This window comes from Thalia democratica, chromosome 7 (assembly GCF_965202585.1).
Source record: "Thalia democratica chromosome 7, ktThaDemo2.hap1.1, whole genome shotgun sequence".
NCBI lineage: Eukaryota > Metazoa > Chordata > Thaliacea > Salpida > Salpidae > Thalia > Thalia democratica.
Window position 1 is genome coordinate 3,698,273 of NC_139171.1, and position 20,422 is coordinate 3,718,694.

Here is a 20,422-nt window from a genome sequence, read left to right on the forward strand (position 1 = left end):
TAATTGACGTTAGAAAGTATAGCTCTTAGTTTTTTCTATAAAACGATTCTTAGAAATTATGCAGTCAGCTGGATATTTTTTCAAATTTAGTTTTTTTGTCCGTTTTGTTCGTAGTCATTTTGTAAAAAAATTAGGTTTAATAAGTTGGTACACTATTAAAACCCACCCGATTTTTATATATATTTTTTTATTAATTAATTTAATTTAAAAATTTTTTGCATTGTTTATTTATTTTTTATTTATTTTTCACTATCACTGTTACCCCTAACACTGCCCTCGATCGGTAAGCGGTTCTTGAATTTAACTGGGTGGACTTTTAACGTATCCCAATAAGTTATTGATAATAACAGATTTCGTAAAGTAACAAAACTGTAATTCTAATAAATAACATTTTTTTACGAATTTAGGTTTATCAATATGAAATTATTTACCGATGTAAAACAACTTTTGTTACTAATTAGAAATTACAACTGTTAAAGTTAAATGTCAAAAGCTTAAAATCTTATAGAGTCTCATAAAAAAATTACTTGTTGATGCATTAGTTAGAAAACATTTTAATCTTAAAGAAATAGAATAAATTACTAGGTTTTAAATTTTTTCGTTCTTAATGTTGAAATAAAATAATAAATTTTAAATGGTTTTAAAATATTTAGTTTTAGTGATTTTACATGCTTTATTAAACTACATTATTATTTATGTTTTTCCCTGGTATTTCAAAAAGTTCGGTTTTAAAATTCCCCTTGTTGAGAATATAACAGATATGCTCATTTAATATTCCATTAAGAAATCATTTGATAACTCTATGCAATAAAAATTGATATTTATCTTTTTCAAATAAGTTAGATCGAAAATCTTTTATTTTTATTTTCAATAAATATTAAGTTCAAAAAATACTGAAAAATAACAAGCTGTATTGTTTTAAATATTTAACTAATGGTTTTTTTTTTATTTATGGATTTTGCTTTTGTTTTTCCTTTAGTAATAGTTTGTTTTACAGATATATGGTGTGAGGCTTGATGATGAAAGGGTTTTCTCCACACCAATCCATTGACCATAGTTGTGAGCGAGCGTTCACATTTTTCTTTCTTTTTAATTGTTGTACTGTGCTGAAAGTAGTTTTTAAGGTTTTCAAAAATTAAATTTATAAACTTTTAAAAGTATAGGAAAGTGTATCAGGGTTGCTACTTTACCTGGAATTATAGAAAAACCTGGAATTTGACAATTTCAGCTAAAAAAAACCTGGAATTTGATAAATTTTGAAAAGAACCTGGAAATACCTAGAATTTTGAACAAAAATCACTAAAAAACCTGGATAAACCTGGAGCTTTTAAAAATTTTAACATGTTAAGTAGTAAAATTTCGGTTTAACACAAAAAATCTATCATATAGATAAACATTTTTTGTTTTCATCAAACATTTTTTATTAAAAAACAAATTTAAGGTAGCTTAATAGTATCTTTTCAATGTTTTTATACTATTTAACACAGTTTCTAACCTTTAACTTAATTTAAACTAAAAATAGACCCAGAAATGTCTACTTTTAAAAACCTGGAGGAAATTTGCAAAACCTGGAATTTTTTTTTAAAACGATTTTTTTGTCACGGTGGCAACCCTGGCTTATACAATTACAAGTTTTATTTAGCATGTGATTTAATGTTTTTAAGGATAAAGTTTTCAAGTCATTGGCAAATTTTTGAACCTGTTAAGTATGAATGAAATTATTAAAAATAGAAGCAACAGTTTCTATCATTAGTGACCAATATTTTTACTTATACAGTTTATAAGTTTTGTTTATATTTTAAATCTCTTTCTCTAAACATACACCAAGTTTTGTATCATCAGCTTAATTAAAGTTAAAAAGAAGTACTAATTAAACACCACTCATTTCACATAAATTATGTGTTGATAAAACAAACATTGTTTAGTACAAAAATAAAAAGAAGTTATAAGAATCTTTCAAAAATAAGTTATAACTACACAATTATAACCTTAAATAATTACGATTTCATTAGCCATTTCAATTATTAAGAGTAGAAATAGAATAATGCAAATAGTTTCTCAATGTATTCTATAAGTCAGTAAAGTACTACCTAAGTAAACTATTTCTAATACATCAGAAAAAAAAACAGTAAACAAATACATACACAGCTTACTTGTAAATTTTAACTTGAACAAATGGACACAACCGACTTCATATCAGTCCCAACAGCTCCACCTAGTGGTCAACTTCCGACATACAACGAAGCGTTGGACTTCCCAGGAGAAACTGACAAATACAGGCAGCTGTACACCGGGAGGCTTTACTCACCGGGTGGCGCTGTTCAAAATGTCACGGTGGTTCAGCCAATCACAAAAAAAAACTTTTGGTGGAATCAGTGGTACAACTTGCTGTTCATCGGACTCGCCTTGACTTTTATTACGGTGCCATTGGTTTGGGAGTTTTGTTTTCGCTAATTTTAATGTAGTACTAATATTCTGGTAACTTGGAGCTTGTTTCTGGTTAACTTTAATTTGAAATACCTTTAAATGAATCTTTTTTTTTTAATGTTACTAGATAAATAATTTAGTTTTTAGAGAAATTTCAAAGAAAAACAATTAGCTTTTAATCATAAATTATTTGTGTATGTAAATTAACTATTTTTTTTTATAGTTTTCATATTTTCACAACTTAACAAATCCTCTTTAGAACACATCTTTTTTACTATATATACTAATTATATTTACACAAAATATTTTGAGCTGTTATAAATTGCCTTTGTTTATATTTTACTCAACTTTAAAGACCTCTATGACACTTTTTGTTGTGAAACTGCTTAAAACCTGATTTTCACTATTTCAAGGTTAATCATGAATATATATATATAAATTATGTTGGTGTTTTTAAAGTATAATAATTTGTATTTGTAGCAGTTAAGATAAAGACAAAAAGATCACTGATAAAAGATGATGTACCTAAGCAACAATTTGAGACACTTGAATGTTATAATATTGTTACTCTTATAATAAAGTGTACTTCTCGTACATGGGAACTTGTTTCTAATAAATGATCAACCTTAACTGGCACATGCCTTTGAATATATATGTTTTTATAGCATAAGATCAATAATTATGTTTTTATAGAAAATTTTAAGAAAAACAGTTAGTTTTTAATAATAAATTTTAAATCATAGATCATTTTTGTATGTGAATTGACAAGTTTTGTTTTATAACTTTTATAATTTCACTACTTAACAAATCTTCTTTTGAACACATCTTTTGTAATAATATTTACACAAAATATTTTGAGCTATTATAATTTGCCTTTGTTTATTTTTTATTTAATAACTGACCTCTATGACACTTTTTGTTGTGAAACTGCTCTAAACCTGATTTTCACTATTTCAATGTTAATCATGATTACTTTAAATTGTTTTATATTATTGCCTTTGAAGTTTGTAAAGTGATGTTTTACAGTAAATTATCTGTGAATAGAAATGATTTCTAACAAATAAACTCAATGTTTTTAAAGGCTGCTTTTTAGAGTTTATTTAAAATTAATTAAGCTTTTATAAATATTAACTTGAAATTTTTATTAAAACATAACATTCATTGCATTGTTAAAGTAAACATATTTTAATAGTTTTTATTTTACTTTAAGAACTTTTTTTCTAAACTAGACTAAATTTAAATAGACAATCAAACAAAAGTGTTATAAAAAGCAACATCAACAGGTTGTTTTTAATAATTAATAATCATGAAATGGATAGAAACTATTTAAGTCTAAAAGTCAACAGCACTATCTCTCACAGCACAACAAGCCCATTCTCAATTTTGAAGGTATTTTGAAGAAGAAGCATCTTTTGTTATTTATTTCTATTATTAAAGTTTATTGTCAAACGAAGGACCTAGGCATTAAAACCACTTAAACTGCAAGGCACTAATATAAAATGAAAATAATAAATTACATTATTAAAATAAACATTAAACTTACACAAGGTACAAACTGAAAAAACTAAAACTTTTATAACTAAAACATTCAAACGATTGCAAAGCTACTCCAATTATATATTTTGAATGAATATTTTTCTTATAGATCAGGCGGCTCAGGATAAATTGAGGTTGTTTTGAAATTAAAAAAAATCCGGCTGACCCAGTCCAGTTTTGATATTTTTACAAAACACCTTTTATAACTAGCTTTTATAACTTTGGACCTTTTTCTTCTAGTTGATTTTGTTTTAGATAGTGAACCATTGTTAAAAGTAAAATTTTATTTCAAGCTTTGTTCATATAAATGGCATAGGGGGGTCCAACATTTTTTTTTTTTACAAAAACTGACATTGGCTCTTCTTTCGAAACTTAAGAGTACATACTATAAGATGCTTTTTGTATAATAAAAAAATCAAATAAATTTTGGAATATAATAAGTTTTGAAAAAAAAAAACCCTATTGTATCAATAACTTTTAATGCTGGTTTCTTGCAATTTGGAAATAATTACTAAAAATCAATCTCCTCCTTCATTTTTAAAACAATCTAATCCAAGTCATCAGCAAATGTAGTTTTCAATATCACAAACAACTTGTAGGAAGCAGATTTTTGTAAAATTGATATTAACAATATTTATTTAGAAAACTAATAAAAAAATGTTTATTATTTATTAAAAAAGTTTTTGTACAAAAATTACAAATCTGTTTTCTACAAGTTGTTTACAATTTATTAAAGATTTCTCTGAACATTTTTTAAAACAACTCCTCAAAACTAAAGAAATAAATATATTTTTAATAATTAATCTATTTTTGCCCTTTTAGTTTGCGCCTACCATAAAGAACCTAATAAATATTCTAACTTTGATCTGATCGCTTATATCTAAAAAAATAGTTTGAATTTTAACAAATGGGAAAAGTAACGAGTAGCTTTTTTAATTAAGTAAAAAATGAGACTAAATTTCAAAAAAAAAGTGTTTTACCACCCCTATGCCCATAACTTTTAACAATTTTTTTATAAACACAAGCCGACTCACTTAAGTGATTTCTCACTCAAGCTGACTTTTTTTGTTTTTAAAAAACCTCGTTGTTATCCTTAATTTTTTATATAAAAACTGTCTTGTTACAAATATTTGTATTTTTAATTATTATTTTTTTTTCTATTTGTTGCATCACTGTGTTTGTAATTTATTCTTGTTATTTATTTTCATTCTTCTAAATGAAAATGCATAGTTGATTTCAGTTGATAACTGGCCTATTATAATTTATTTCCATAAGTTTGGTAGTTTAAATGCCATAATATTATTAATATCATCTGTTAAACTCAACAACTTAAATTTTGTGCATTGCATTAACTATAATTTAACTATATATAAATTAACTATAAATTGTTAAGTACTCTAATTTAATAAAAAAATCCCAATTAAAGATAAAACATTTTATCTTAAAAGGTTTTACACCTTAAACTTTTCAAAATAAAATTTTTCAACATTATTAAGGTATTCTAAAGTTACAATAAGAGCCATTGAAAGTAGTGGCTATAAACAGAAACAATGAACTTCAAAAACACACCTCGTTTTACTTTTTTTTTTCTAGTCAAATTGTACATTCACTTTAGATCAACTGTGCCTAAAAGACATTTAACATTTTGCTTTTAGTTTTTATAAAGTTCTTGTTATAACAACCAACAATGGAAACCACCAATTTCCATCCTGTGCCAACTCAACCATTCAGTAATGATAAGCAACAAAACAATAAAAAATCAGTCAGTGGACCAGACGAAACAGAGGTGAAGTTTTGGTGGTTAAACCAATCAGAAAAGCTCAGTGCGTGCCGGAAAAGTCGGTTTTGTGGCAATTGTTCTGGTTGGGTTTTGTTGGCGGGGTCGCTCTTCTGCTCTAATTTATCATCAGCGGATATTTGATGAGATTGAACCAATTTTCGAAAAACTGAGTTGTTTTACTTTTGATCATGTACTTAGAACCAATTTTAGATGCATGTTGTCTCTTCATTTTATTTAATCACCTATCTTGACTCTTTTGCAAACATCATTTATTTAGTTTTTTATTTTGGACTATTCAGAATTGTTTTTTTTTGTCAGTTTAAAATATCTCATGACTGACATGCTTCAAGCTGAATTGTTAGATTGTGCTTATACATTTATTTTAATTTTTCACTGTTCACCTTGCTTGCCCATGTTTATTAAAATTTATAAACTCTTAGTCATAAAAGGTACACCATAATGCTGCAGTTTTTCTTTTCTGCTTTTATTTAAGTTTTCAATGTCAAAGTTTTAAATTTTCTGTTTCTATTCTACACAAAACGTGATTTTTTTACATAGTATTTTTCTTGCAGGAATGTTGGTACATTTAGTAGTATAACATACTGTATAAAGAGCTGTTGTAACTTTTATTCTTATGCCATTTGTTCAGTACTTTTTTTATAATGTAGTACTGAAATTCTGATTCTTTAAAGCTTTTTCTATTTTGGTTAATAGTTACCTTAAACATAAACATACCTTTAAATAAGTCTATGTTGTATAAAACTAAATAAAAAAATATGTTTTTCAGAGATATTTTTCAGAATAAACATTTAGTTTTTAATCATAAGTTTTAAACCATTGATTATTTTTGTATGTATTTTAACAAGTTTGGTTTTATAATTTTTATTATCTTGTTTTTTTGTAATCCTTTGTTTATTAATTTTTACGCATGATACTTTGAAACATTTTATATTTAAAGTAGTAGACCTCCATAGCACTTTTTGTTGTAAAACTGCGTAAAACATGATATTGCACTGTTAGAGTGGTTATTTTAATTTATTTAAACTTAATACCTTTGAAATAAAAGTGTAATATACTTTTCTGTTTAATTTTTATTTCATAGTTTAAACTTGAAATTACTATAATTATAATTTCAAATGTATATATTAAAAATTATACCAAGACCAGGTATTTATGTAAACAAATAACATATATTTATAAAACAAGTTTTATTGCTTCATATATTTTTAAAACTTATAAAAAAACAATTAAAAAAAAATTGAACCTGTGATTATAAATAAATATAAATAAATAAAAACTATAAATAAATGGTTAATGCAGGTATTAAAACTAAAAATAAACTTGATAAAATTGTAGTAACAGGTTTTAAACAAGATAAATGTTAAATAACACAAGATGGATAGCAACAATTTCCAACCAGTACTATCTGCTTATCCCATTGGTCCACAAAGTCCGCCCCAACAATATCTGACCCCTAGTGGCAACAACCCGCAACAATCTCAACACATTGTGCCACCTAGTGTTCAAACTGCAACTCAACACAGCACGCTTCCACCTCCAAGCTACGATGAAGCTCTATGGAGTACTGCTCAAACAGATAAAAAGTTTTACCAGCCACCACCACTAAGTGGCGCTGTTTACCCGCCACCCCAACCACTGATGGTTTCTTCTCAACCACAAGGTGGCACTGTAACGGTGTCCAGACTAGCAACAAGCGAAGTTCAACCGGTGGTGGTTTCCAGGTCACCAAGTGGCAACAACCAGAGTTGCCCAACAATTTTGAAATACGTCACCTCAGCTATTCTGTTAGCTTTTTTTGTAAGAATATTATGGAAAACATTTTGAAAACATGAGAAAATAGTTCATATGATTGCACTGAAAAAAAGTGTTAGGTTTAAGGGTGCTCTACTAACTTGATATAATATATGGGGGTATTTTATGCTTGACAGTTTTTTTTTTCATACGCTATATATCTTCAAATAATGTTTTAAATATAAATAATGATATTGCCTTTCTTAGTTTGAATATTAAAGACCAATGTAGCATTGCAAAAATCATGTTATGTGTTAATTTCTTGATTATTTATAATGATAAGCATTTTAATTTGCACTTTAATTTGTGATTTAGTTTGATTGATTTTAATGGTAATTTTGTTGAAATCAATGATAGATAACAATAATTTATTTTTCTAAAAATATTTAAACTATTTTGATCTTTTTAATCAAATCATTGCACAGTTTTACACAAACATTCATGTTTTTCTAAGTTTTGTTCTAGTTTTTCTTTAACTGAATTTTTAAAGCAACTTTTTTTAATTTATTTAAAGTTGAATACATATTTTTGTGATTTCTTTAACTTGTAACTGAGCCTTATACTTAATAAAACTTTAATTCAGTTATTTTTTGAAAATATTTTAATGTTGTTTATAAATTTATTTTTCTTACATTGGTATTGTAGTGAAATACTTTTAACTAGAAAAAAATCAAATTATCAAGATTCAGACAACTATTGAAAAATAACTAAATTTACAGGTTGTTGATAAAAAGTTTTAAACATAAAGATGCAAATCACCATTTTTCCAACCAGTGAAAACAAAAACCCCAAGCGATGGTAACCCTACTGAAAGTTCACCCCAACAATCTACGCTCCCTAACGACCAAAACCCAACAAACCTACAAATTTCAACCCAATGTAATGTACCACCACCGACTTACAGTGCAGATCTAGAATCTGACAAGTTGGTTTCACAAAATGGTTACCAGCAACCAACACAAGTTACCAACAATCAAATGGTACCGCCAAACACAGTAATGGTCCATAACAGCCAACCACAAATGGTTCAAATGCAACCAGACACAGTAATGGTTCGTAACAACCATCCACAAATGGTTCGAATGCAACCTAATAACGTTCAATGCGAGCAAGCTGATTGAAGCAACTGGGACACGAGAAAAACCAAGTACCTCATTTTGACTGCAGGCCCTGTTTTGTTGGTTTTCATCATTTTTGTTGTGCTGTATCTCATATAGTTGTAAGATGTAGAATTTGCACTAAGTATGATTGAGTTTGTGTGTACAGTTGCTTTAAGTTATATGACGAGCTGTTTTAGCAGTAAAAAATTGTTAATGTAATAAAGGTAATAAATATTATTATTATTATAATTATTATTATTAATATTATATTCTTATCTTTACTTTTTGTTTCTTTCGCAAAGTTAGTGACTGATTGTTTTTTGGTTTCTATACCAATTTATTTTTTAATTTCTATTGCGTTTTTTGATTTCTGCAAAATTATTATTTTTTGAATATCAATAATACTCTGCTATCTTGTGTGCTTGTATAATGTTTTGATTTGTACTTTTTATCTGAATAACATCTTGCCATTTTTGATTTGCTAATAATTTCAGCTGCTGAAATATTTAAATGGTGCATGAGTTATTATCATTATATTCTTATCTTTACTTTATGACTGCTTCACAAAATTAGTAACTGGTTGTTTTTTGATTTCTACAAAATTATTATTTTTTGAATCTTAATAACATTCTGCTATCTTGTGTGCTTGTATAACGCAGTTGTTACTTATGTTTTGATTTGTACTTTTTAATCTTAGATTTAAATCTTGCCGTTTTTGATTATGGTAACAAATTCAGCTGCTGAAAAAAAATTCATCTTTATTACTGAATATTATTTTATGTATGATCTAATACTGCATAAATATTTCTTAATTTTAGTTGTATTAGCTTTGTGTTTTTGTTATTGCCTTTAAAGTTAAAATATACTTAAAGTAAAAGTAAGATAGTTCTGTTTATGATTTAATTTTATCTAAAAACTCTAACTATAGTTTATGAATTACATATGTTTTCAAAGAACTCTATACTTGAAGTTAAAAAAATAAAATATTAACAATTTACTAATATTTTAAGCTGCGTATACTTATATTGTAAATAACTGTTACAAATCTATGCACGATTAAAGTTCTATATAATCATGCTTGCTATTATATTTTGTATTGCTTATCTTAAGTCTTAATAATAAAAGCTTTAGATATTATATTAAAATTCTTAATAAAAGTTTTTAGAAAAACTCTTCGATAAACTTAACAAATTTTACTAACAGGGTATTAAAAAAAAACAAGGCTTGCTATTTTATAAATATTATTGCTTATTTTAAGTTAAATAACAAAACCTTTAAATATTAAATGTTAATGCTTTATAAATATTACAACAAAAACTTTACAAATTTTACTAATAGGATATTATTAAAAAATATGTATAAAAACAAAATGGACACAGCAACTTTTCAACCCGTCCCAACGGCTCCCCCTAGCGACCAACACCTGAATCAATACCAGCCCCAACAATTCACTCAACAAAACATCCCTCCTCCCAGCTACAACCAAGTTGTAATGAGCCAAAGTGGTAAAAATGATAAAACTGTTTACCAACCACTAGTGGGCACTAACCAACAACAACCAATAGTAGTTCAGTCACAAGCAGGTTACCAGCCACAAGGTGGGGCTACGAGCAACATTGAACCGATCACAATATCAAGAATTCCCGATGAGCAAGTAAGTAGTGAAAACGGTTGGAACTGTAAAAGGGTCATGTACTTTATTTTGTTTTTATACGTGATACCAGGTATCATTAGTGGTATTGTGTTGTTAATTCTGCTCTATTTTGTTTAGTAAGTGCCACATAAAGCACTTAATGCAAGAATCTATGTTTTAATAAGACACAGTTGATTTGTTTGTGTTTTTTACTGGCCATTTTTTCTTCTCTGCTTATGAAAATTTCTACGTGACTGTTTATACTGTTAGTATGTTTCTGTGTTTTTACTACCCATGTTTATACTTGCTCTTGAAGTATGGTTATTATTCATTGTTATATTTTTGTCCACTACCACTGAAACATGTCATACTTACAACATAAAAGGTTCAAGAAATCACCAAATTCATTTCTGCACCAAGAGATAACCAAAGTGTCTACTGACCCGTGACCGACACTTCTTTCACCAATGATTGTTACTTTTGCTGTGTAAAGATGGTGTATGGTGCTTGTATTGGCATTTATCTGCATTTAATGAAACTTGTTTTGAAGTTTTAAAAATGTGGAAAAAATATGTTTCTATGCTACAAATAAACTACAAAGTTTACTTCAAAAATCAAAATCTTGACATTTGCCACAAAAAGTAGATTCTGAATTTTGTAGTAGCTGTTGCTTAGATACTTTCTATAGTTTTATATTTTACAGTTTGAAAACAATATTTTCTTAGATACACATTTGACCATGCTTGCCATCATTGTTATTTTCTAGGTTTTGTAATTTATAAAAAAAGTTATAAAACTTATTTACATACAGTTACTTGTTTGTTTAATAGCGAAATAATAATTATACTAAAAGTTGTAATTTTTTTTGCGCTTGTTTATGTACTTGCTTCTAAAATACACTTTTTTAAAAAAATCTTCAATAAATTTTTACCAACAGATTTTTAAAAAGTCTTTTAAAATTTAACAAAAAATGGACACCACAACTTTCCAACCCGTGCCTACAGCTCCCCCTAGCGACCAACACCTGAATCAGTATCAACCCCAACAATTCGCTCAACAAAACATCCCTCCTCCCAGCTACAACCAGGTTGTGATGAGCCAACAAGGACAAACAGGTTACCAACCAAATCTCCACAAAGTTCAATCGCAACCAATGGTGGCCCAACAACAGGTTATGTATCAACCACAAGGTGTTATAAACTCACAAGATGGTGCTACAAGCAATATCGAACCCGTTATGGTGTCCAGAACACCAGAAGAAACACTTAACGCAACCAACTGCTGCACCAAGAAGCAACTTGTGTGTTTTTGTGTGGTAATGGTGGTTTGTCTCCTGCCCATTATCATTATATTATCCAGCAATCCATGATAACTCTGTACTTGCCTCTTTAGAAGATTGTTTGTACTTTAATAATGGTCTGCGTTTAACTGAAATAGGTCATGATCGCCCAATAAGAATTATGTAAAATAAAGACATCTGCACGGAGTGATGATTAGAGTGACTGTGCTTGGTTCACAAAGTTATGATTAGTTTTCATAAACCATATTTTGCCATATAAAGATGGTTTATAGTGCTTGTATTGGCATTTATCTGCATATGAATGGATCTTACTCTAAAGTTTTTAAAATGTTGAAAAAATATTTTCCATGCTACAAATAAACTACAAAGTTTACTTCAAAATAACAACCTTGATGTTCGCCACAAAAAGTAGAGTCTGAATTTTGTAGTAGCTGTTGCCTTAGTTTTTATGTATTTTTTATTTGTACAATTTGAAAATAAAATCTTTATTGATGCACTTTTGACCATGCTTTTTATCATATTTTAAGTATTTTGTTGTTTTCATAAGTTGTAAATAATATATAAGACTCTGTTTTTAATAGCTAAATGATAAATATACAAATAGTTGTATATTTTTTTTCGTCAGTTTATGTACATGCTGTTGAAATACACTGTTTTAAAAAAATCTCCAATTAATTTTTACCAATGGATTTTTTAAAAGTCTTTAAAATTTCAATAAAAAATCTGTTGGTAAAATTTTACTGAAGATATTTATAAAACAGTGTATTTTAGTAGGAAGTACATAAACTATTTGTATATTTATTATTTAGCTTTGAAACAACAGGGAACCAAGTTTAATATCTTATTTTACAACTTATGAAAGCAACAAAATACTTAAAATATGATAAAAAGCATGGTCAAAATTGCATCAACAAAGATTTTATTTTCAAATTGTACAAATAAAAAATACATAAAAACTAATGCAACAGCTACTACAAAATTCAGACTCTTCTATTTATGGCAAATATCATGGTTGTTTTTGAATTAAACTTTATAGGTTTGTTTGTGTGTTTTTTTTACCCATGATAATTTATGCTTACTACCCATGATAATTTATACTTTGTATGTATCAGTGGTTTTTACTACCCATGCTTATACTTGCTTTTCGAGTATGGTTATTTTTCATTGTTATATTATTGTCCACTGCCACTAACACATGTCATACTTAAAACATGAAAGGTAAATGTCAAGAAATCTCGAAATTAATTTCTGCACCAAGAGATAACCAAAGTGTCTACTGACCCGTGACCAACACTTCTCTCACCAATGATTCTTACTTTTGCTATTTAAAGATGTTTAATGGTGCTTGTATTGGAATTTATCTGCTTTTGAATGGAACTTATTCTGAAGTTTTATTAACTATCAAGGAAAAATAAAGTTTTTATACTACAAATAAACTACAAAGTTAACCTCATAAGAAAAATTTTGGTATTCTACACAAAGAGTTTACAAGTTTTTTTTTGGCTTGAAGGTAAATATTTTATGTAGTTTTGTATTTGTACAATTTGAAAACAATATATTTGTTGATACACATTTGACCATGCTTGCCATCATGTATTTAGTATTTTGTTTCTTGTGTATGTTCTAAAATAAGTTATAAGAATTGTTTACATACATTTCCTTGTTTGTTTAACAGCTAAATAGTATTTATAATAGTAGTTGTGCGTTAGTTTATGTACTTGCTACTAAAATACAATGTTTTAATAAAAATCTTTAATAAACTTTCACCAACAGATTTTTAAAAAGTTTTTAAAAATTAAAAGAAAATGGACACCACAAATTTCCAACCCGTCCCAACGGCTCCCCCTAGCGACCAACACCTGAATCAATACCAGCCCCAACAATTCACTCAACAAAATGTCCCTCCTCCCAGCTACAACCAGGTTGTGATGAACCAACAAGGACAAACAGGTTACCACCCAAATGTCCAAGTAGTTCAATCGCGACCAATGGTGGCCCAACAACAGGTTATGAATCAACCACAAGGTGTTATTCACTCACAAGATGGCGCTACAAGCAATATCGAACCCGTTATGGTGTCCAGAACACCAGAAGAAACACTGAACGCCACAACTCAGTGTTGCACGAGGAAACAGTTGATATGTTTTTGTGCGATTTGGTGGCCCCTGATGTTTATCTGTTTCCTGCCCATGATCATTATATTCTCCAGAAATCCATGATAACTATGTACTTGCCTTTTTGAAAATTTCTGTTTTGAAGCCTGAGGCTGAAAAGTTTCTGCATAAAATGTACTTATTTACAGAGGTGAAAGAAATTGGATTACATATCAGATTTATTTGAGACTTGATATTTATTACAATGATTTACTGTGAAAGTAAACTTGATTAATCTTGTTTCAATGATCTGTTATGTATTTTCTGTTAGTGATTATCATACTTTTGTCTAAAACTATCATAATTAATTACTTTGTTTCTGTTTTTAATTATGACTGTATTTAGTTGTTGATAAAATCTTTGGGAGTTTAATTTTATTACTTGAGTTAATTAACTACCAAACTAATCAAGTCTAAATGAAAAAGAAAATGATACTATTTAAGTTTAGAACCCTAAGTGTATTTTCTGTTGTGTATTTTCTGTTAATGATTGTTATGCTTGTAATCTAAAACACTCATGATTAATTACTTTGTTTCTAGTTTTGACCATGACTATATTTAACTAGTTGATAAAATTGTTTGAGTTGAAATTTTAATACTAAAATTAATTGACTATGAAACTAATTAAGTCTAAATAAAAAAAAGATATTTTTTAAATTTAGAACCCTAATATGTAAATAAATTTAAAACTATTAGCTGACTAAAGTTAATAAGTTTTTTTAAATAGTGTTTAGAAATTTTTAGTCTGTCATATGTCTCTACACTTAGTACTTAGTTTAAGATTTTCATAAAAATTTATATCTTTTAAACAAACTCTTATTTGCTTTAAATTTTATTTGTTTTTATACTTAAAAAAATATAAATCGAAGGTAATGAGTGTGTTTTACTTTTACTTAACGAAGTATAGATAATTTATACGTTTTGTATTTCTTTTAACTTTTATTTCAAAAATAGACTAATTTGTTCTTAACCTCAAAAATAACTTTAAAAAATCATGATTTTATGTTTTTATTTAATGTTGCACATTGTTTTGTTTATTTTTTTACACAAAACTTATAGTTTCTTAAATCTGTGGTAGTTGTTTAATACCCGTTGTTCATTAATGTTGTTGCTTTATGAACATTTTACTTTACTCTCTTATAAACAGCAGTGAAAATACCTTGATAATCTTTTCATTATATTTTATTTATATGATTTCTGTTAATCATTTTCAATTTTAGCACTTCAGTTGTGTGAATTAAGGCTAGTTTACTTGGTTTAAATATTTACAGCCCCCATAAACGGTAATCAGGGTTACCAAAAAACTTAAAAACCTGGAATAACCAGGAAAAACCAGAAATTTGACAATTTAGGCTAAAAAATCTGGAAAAACCTTGAATTCGAACAAAAATCACTAAAATAACCTGGAATTTTCAACAATTTTAACATATTAAGTAGTATATATCAGTTTATTCCAAATTCCTATTGATAATTTTTTTTTCATCATTAATTTTTTTTATTAAAAAACACATTTAAACTAGCTTTACAGTATTTCAATATTTTAATACTATTCACAGTTTCTTACCTTAAACTTAACTTCAAGCTAATAATAGACCCAAAAAAGCTTACTTTTAGAACCTGGAGGAAGTTTTGAAAACCTGGAGGAAATTTTCCGAAAACATTTGGCAACCCTGGGTAATACCTTGTAATTAACAACTTTCCATTAAACTTCACTTCAATGTTTTTATGAATAAAATATAGGAAACTTAAACTATAAGAAAGTTTGTTCATAATATGTAATTTGGAAAAACGTTCACTGAACACTACAGTAAAAATTCTTTTGAAAAGCTGGATTCTCATTAAAAAATAGAAAAAATTTAAAACAAGCATGCAAACAACAGTATTTATACCAGACCCTCCAAAACAACAAAGTTCACACCAAAAAAAATCCCTACAATCATAAAACCAAGTTATGTTGAAGACCCACCAAAACAACAAAGTTCACCCCAAAAAAAATCCCCACAATCATAAAACCAAGTTATGCTGAAGACCCACCAAAACAACAAAGTTCACCCCAAAAAAATTCCCCACAATCACAAAACCAAGTTATGTTGAAGACCCACCAAAAAAACAAAGTTCACACCGCAAAAAAAACTTACCACCATCATGCAACCAAGTTGTGTTTAATGAAACAGATAAAACTGTTTACCAGCCACTAGTTGGGGCTACAAGCAACATCGAGCCAATCATGATATCGAGAATACCTGATGATCACATTGTTGGTAACAGGAGTTGTTGTTTTTGCATAAAATCTGTCAAATGCTGGATACTTTTTAATTGTTAAGATTTCACTTGCCGTGGGGTTACCACTTGTAATCCCTTAAGGGTATTTTTTAATAATAAATGTACTAATTTTTCCAGTTTACAAACGGTGGTCATTTAAGGGTTGGTTTTAAAAAACTTTGTGAACTTATTTTTCCAGGTACAAATGGTGGGGGTGCACGACTATTCAAACTCGGACAATTCAAATTCTTAAAATAAAATTAAAACAGCCACAAATAAAAAAATAATGTATATTTATAAAATATAAAAAATACAAATGTAAGTCTTATTAATATCTACAAGCCATCTTTTTCTTTTTGCAAAACATTAAATACTTTTTGAGATATAGCTAAAATAAAGTAAAAAACATAGTTGTTTTTAGTAATTTACAAAAATTTTAAAAAGTATTTTAGATTTTGAAAAAAAGAAAAAGTGGCTTGTAGATATTAATAAGATCTACATATATATTTTTTTATTTTTTTTCAAATTTATATTACTTATTGAGATATAGTCGTTTAAATATTTTTTTAAAAATTTTTGAATTGTCGGAATTTAAGTTGTCGGAATTTGAATTGTCATGTAACCAAATGCTGGTTACTTAAGGGTTGGTTTTAAAAAACTTAGTGAACTTATTTTTCCACATTGTAAAATTTCAATTTTAACACAACAAACGTAAAAAAGTATATTTCCGATTAACAATCAACTGAAATGTTTCTGACTCACTTTTTGAAATGTAATGTGGTACTTTTTAGTTTAAAATCATCTTATTTACTGTGCGGAGATTAACTTTTTCTTAAAACTTGAAAGTGTCCTTATTGAAGTTAATTTATTGCCTAATGGTAAGAAAAAATATTCTTTTAAACGGTGAAGATGACTGGAAAACAAGTTTCTATTAGTCTTCAAGTACATTTTCACTTTGACTTGTAAATCAAGAGTAACATGTAACAAATGTTCTAAAAGTTTAGTCTTTAAAAAAGTTTTATATACATGATTTCACCTACTTTTCTTGCATTAAAAGTTTTTAAACACTCTTATAAAGTCAGTGTCTTTTTATCTGTATTTTGTTGCTTAATGTTCTTTATTTTTGTAACTTTTCTGTTTATTTAGATTGTTTTATTTGTTGCATGATATTTATTTGTTGATATGATATTATTGCCTTTTTTTATGTTTTATTTATAAAATTTTTTAAACTTTACTAAGTTAGTTATATAAGCTAAGTTTGTGATTACTATTTTAAAAAAGTAAAAAACTTAAAGTAAGTATAGATTTGTTAAAAAAAAGTATAGAATAAGGTTAAACTAGTTTTTAAAAACATTCTTCATAAACATGTTTGTTTTCTTTTTTAAATTCGATTAATGTGAAAAAGAAAATTCAAATCAAATAACCTAAATCTATGTTGGTAGTTCGCAAACTTTTTTTAATACAATTAGCTTATGAAAAGCAAGGTTGTAAAATAAAATTTAAAAAATAATTATACCCACAGAAATTATTTAAAACTAATAAACAGTATTGGCACCATGAGTCAACAAAACCCACAACAGAACAACTTGCCACCCCCAACTTACAACCAAGCTGCGTTTGGCCCTGGTGAAGCAGATAAAACTGTTTACCAACACCAACCACTAGTGGGCGCTGCGAGCAACATCCAGCCAATCATGGTGTCGAGAATGCCAGACAATAATTCTGGTGAAGCAGATACAACTGTTTACCAACACCAACCACTAGTTGGCGCTGCGAGCAACGTCCAGCCAATCATGGTGTCGAGAATGCCAGACAATAATTCTGGTGAAGCAGATACAACTGTTTACCAGCACCAACCACTAGTTGGCGCAGTGAGCAACGTCCAGCCAGTCATGGTGTCGAGAATTGCAGACAATCATTCTAGAGGGGAGAGTCAACAAAACCCACAACAGGACGACTTTGGCCCTGGTGAAGGAGATAAAACTGTTTACCAACATAAACCACTAGTGGGCGCTGCGAGCAACATCCAACCAATCATGGTGTCGAGAATGCCAGACAATAATCCTGGTGAAGGAGATAAAACTGTTTACCAGCACCAACCACTAGTGGGCGCTGCGAGCAACGTTCAGCCAGTCATAGTGTCGAGAATGCCAGACAATCATTCTGGTGAAGCAGATATAACTGTTTACCAGCAACAACCACTAGTGGGCGCTGCGAGCAACGTTCAGCCAGTCATAGTGTCGAGAATGCCAGACAATCATTCTGGAGGAGGGGGGAGTAAATGTTTGAGCGATAACGCGTACAGTTGCTTGGTCGCCTTCTGCATCATTTTTGTTATTTTTGTAGTAGTAGCGGTTGTTACTATTTCTACCAGTTAATTCAAGTAGAAAGTAATAATGAGACTCATTTTAATATGCGTCACTTTGACAGAAAATGAAAATTTGTCACCTAGATTCTTCAAACATTGCACCTTTACCAGTTGTTTACTCGTTTATTTTTTTGCTGCCTTATCAATCGACCCCGCCTGGCTAAAGGAGGAGACTTGCCGACTTCAGGAAACACTGGTTTAAACGATTTCTTTTCTTTCTTCAATTTGCAAATTTTTGTGAAAAATAAATACAATCAGTGTGCATGCAGGTGACATTTTTATTACTGCCAATCCGTGTAAAGTATCAGTAACAAATCAAGACTTCCAAACAAGCCGTTTTCTCACTTTGATCTAGATCTCGCCTAAATTTCAAAAGTGCAAAATCCTAATTTTGTGAATTACTAGTCAGTATCAGTATTTTGTTAAGCTGACCAATATCAGTCGTTTGCCACTCTTGGTTATTACATTTCTTTATCGTGAGGCTTTGTTAGAAGGAAAATCAAGAGAAAAGTAAATGCATTCATTATAGATGAAAGTAACATTTTTGTTACTTTCCACTCGTCACAGTGTTAGTAGTCAACCAAGGCTCCAATCTTTTTCATTTAGATCTGGGTCCAAACCTTTATTTTAAAAAGTTGTGTCTTGACTTCAAAATCATAGTTTTGTGGATCTGACAGTCAGTTGTTCCGCAGCCAAATGTTCAGTTTAGTGGCCAATAAACTGAACAATAAAAGTTTGTTTTGTTTAATAATGTTGATTTAATAATATAAGTCTCTTTTGTTTAATAATGTTGATTTCTTTATCATGAGCATTAGTTTGAGCGTTATTAGAAGTCTAAAAGTGCATAAAGTTCATTTGCACAAAAGCGAAATAAAAAACTGATGTTTTAAATGTAAAAAAATTAAGCACAAAAATTCACATCATTTTATTTATTTCTCTCATAAAAGTGTTTTAAACACACCTCTAAAGTCTATGATATTTTTTTCTTAAAGTCTGTATTTTGTCGTTTTACAATTTACTTAATATTTTATTTTTTGTAATATTTTGATCTTTACTTAAATGATTTTATTTGTTATGTGACATTTAGTATTTTTATTGCCTTTTATATGATTAATTTGTGCTATTTTTTATAAACTAAATCATCATTTTTCTTTTTTCATTTAACAAAAACAATAAAATCTAATCAATTAAAAATTTGGTGTTTAGAGAGTTTACCTAGTTGTTTTACAACAAATTTTATATCTTATTATTATTTTTTTTAAATTTGGTGTTTGAAAAATTGAAAATAATTATTTGTTAATATTTTTTTAATCTTTTAGTTCAAACCAACAAAGTTTATGTTGGTACCCTTCATATACTACTTCTTTTAAAAGTCATCCCACTACTAATAGTTTTTAAATGAAATATCTTTAAAAATTGAGAATACTCTTTAGTGAAACATTTTTACTTAAATGCTTTGTGCTTTTTATTGAAATCAAGTTTAACTTATTATACTTTTAAAGTTTTCAAAATGCTTAAAAAATATATTAATATAAAATATTTGTTTTTTTTTCATTTGTTAGCATTACAAATGTATCAAACGAACCAAAAAACAAAATTTTACCAACAGAATACTTTATTTAAATTCAAATGGACACCACTGATTTTCAACAAGTTTCCACACCTCCCCCTAGTAATGAAAACCCAAATCAAGTAACTGAATACGGCTTGCCTCCCCCTAGTAATAAAAACCTGAATCAAGTAACTGAATACGGCTTGCCTCCCCCTAGTGATGAAAACCTGAATCAGGTAACTGAATATGGCTTGCCTCCTCCAAGTTATGATCAGGTGATGATGAACCAAAATGATGAAATAGTTTACCAACAAGAACCATTTGTAGATACTGTTGAACAAGAACCATTTGTAGATACTGTTCAACAAGAACCATTTATAAATACTGTTGAACAAGAACCATTTATAGATACTGTTGAACAAGAATCATTTATAGATACTGTTGAACAAGAACCATTTATAGGTACTATTCAACAAGAACCCACTGATCAACAAGAACCA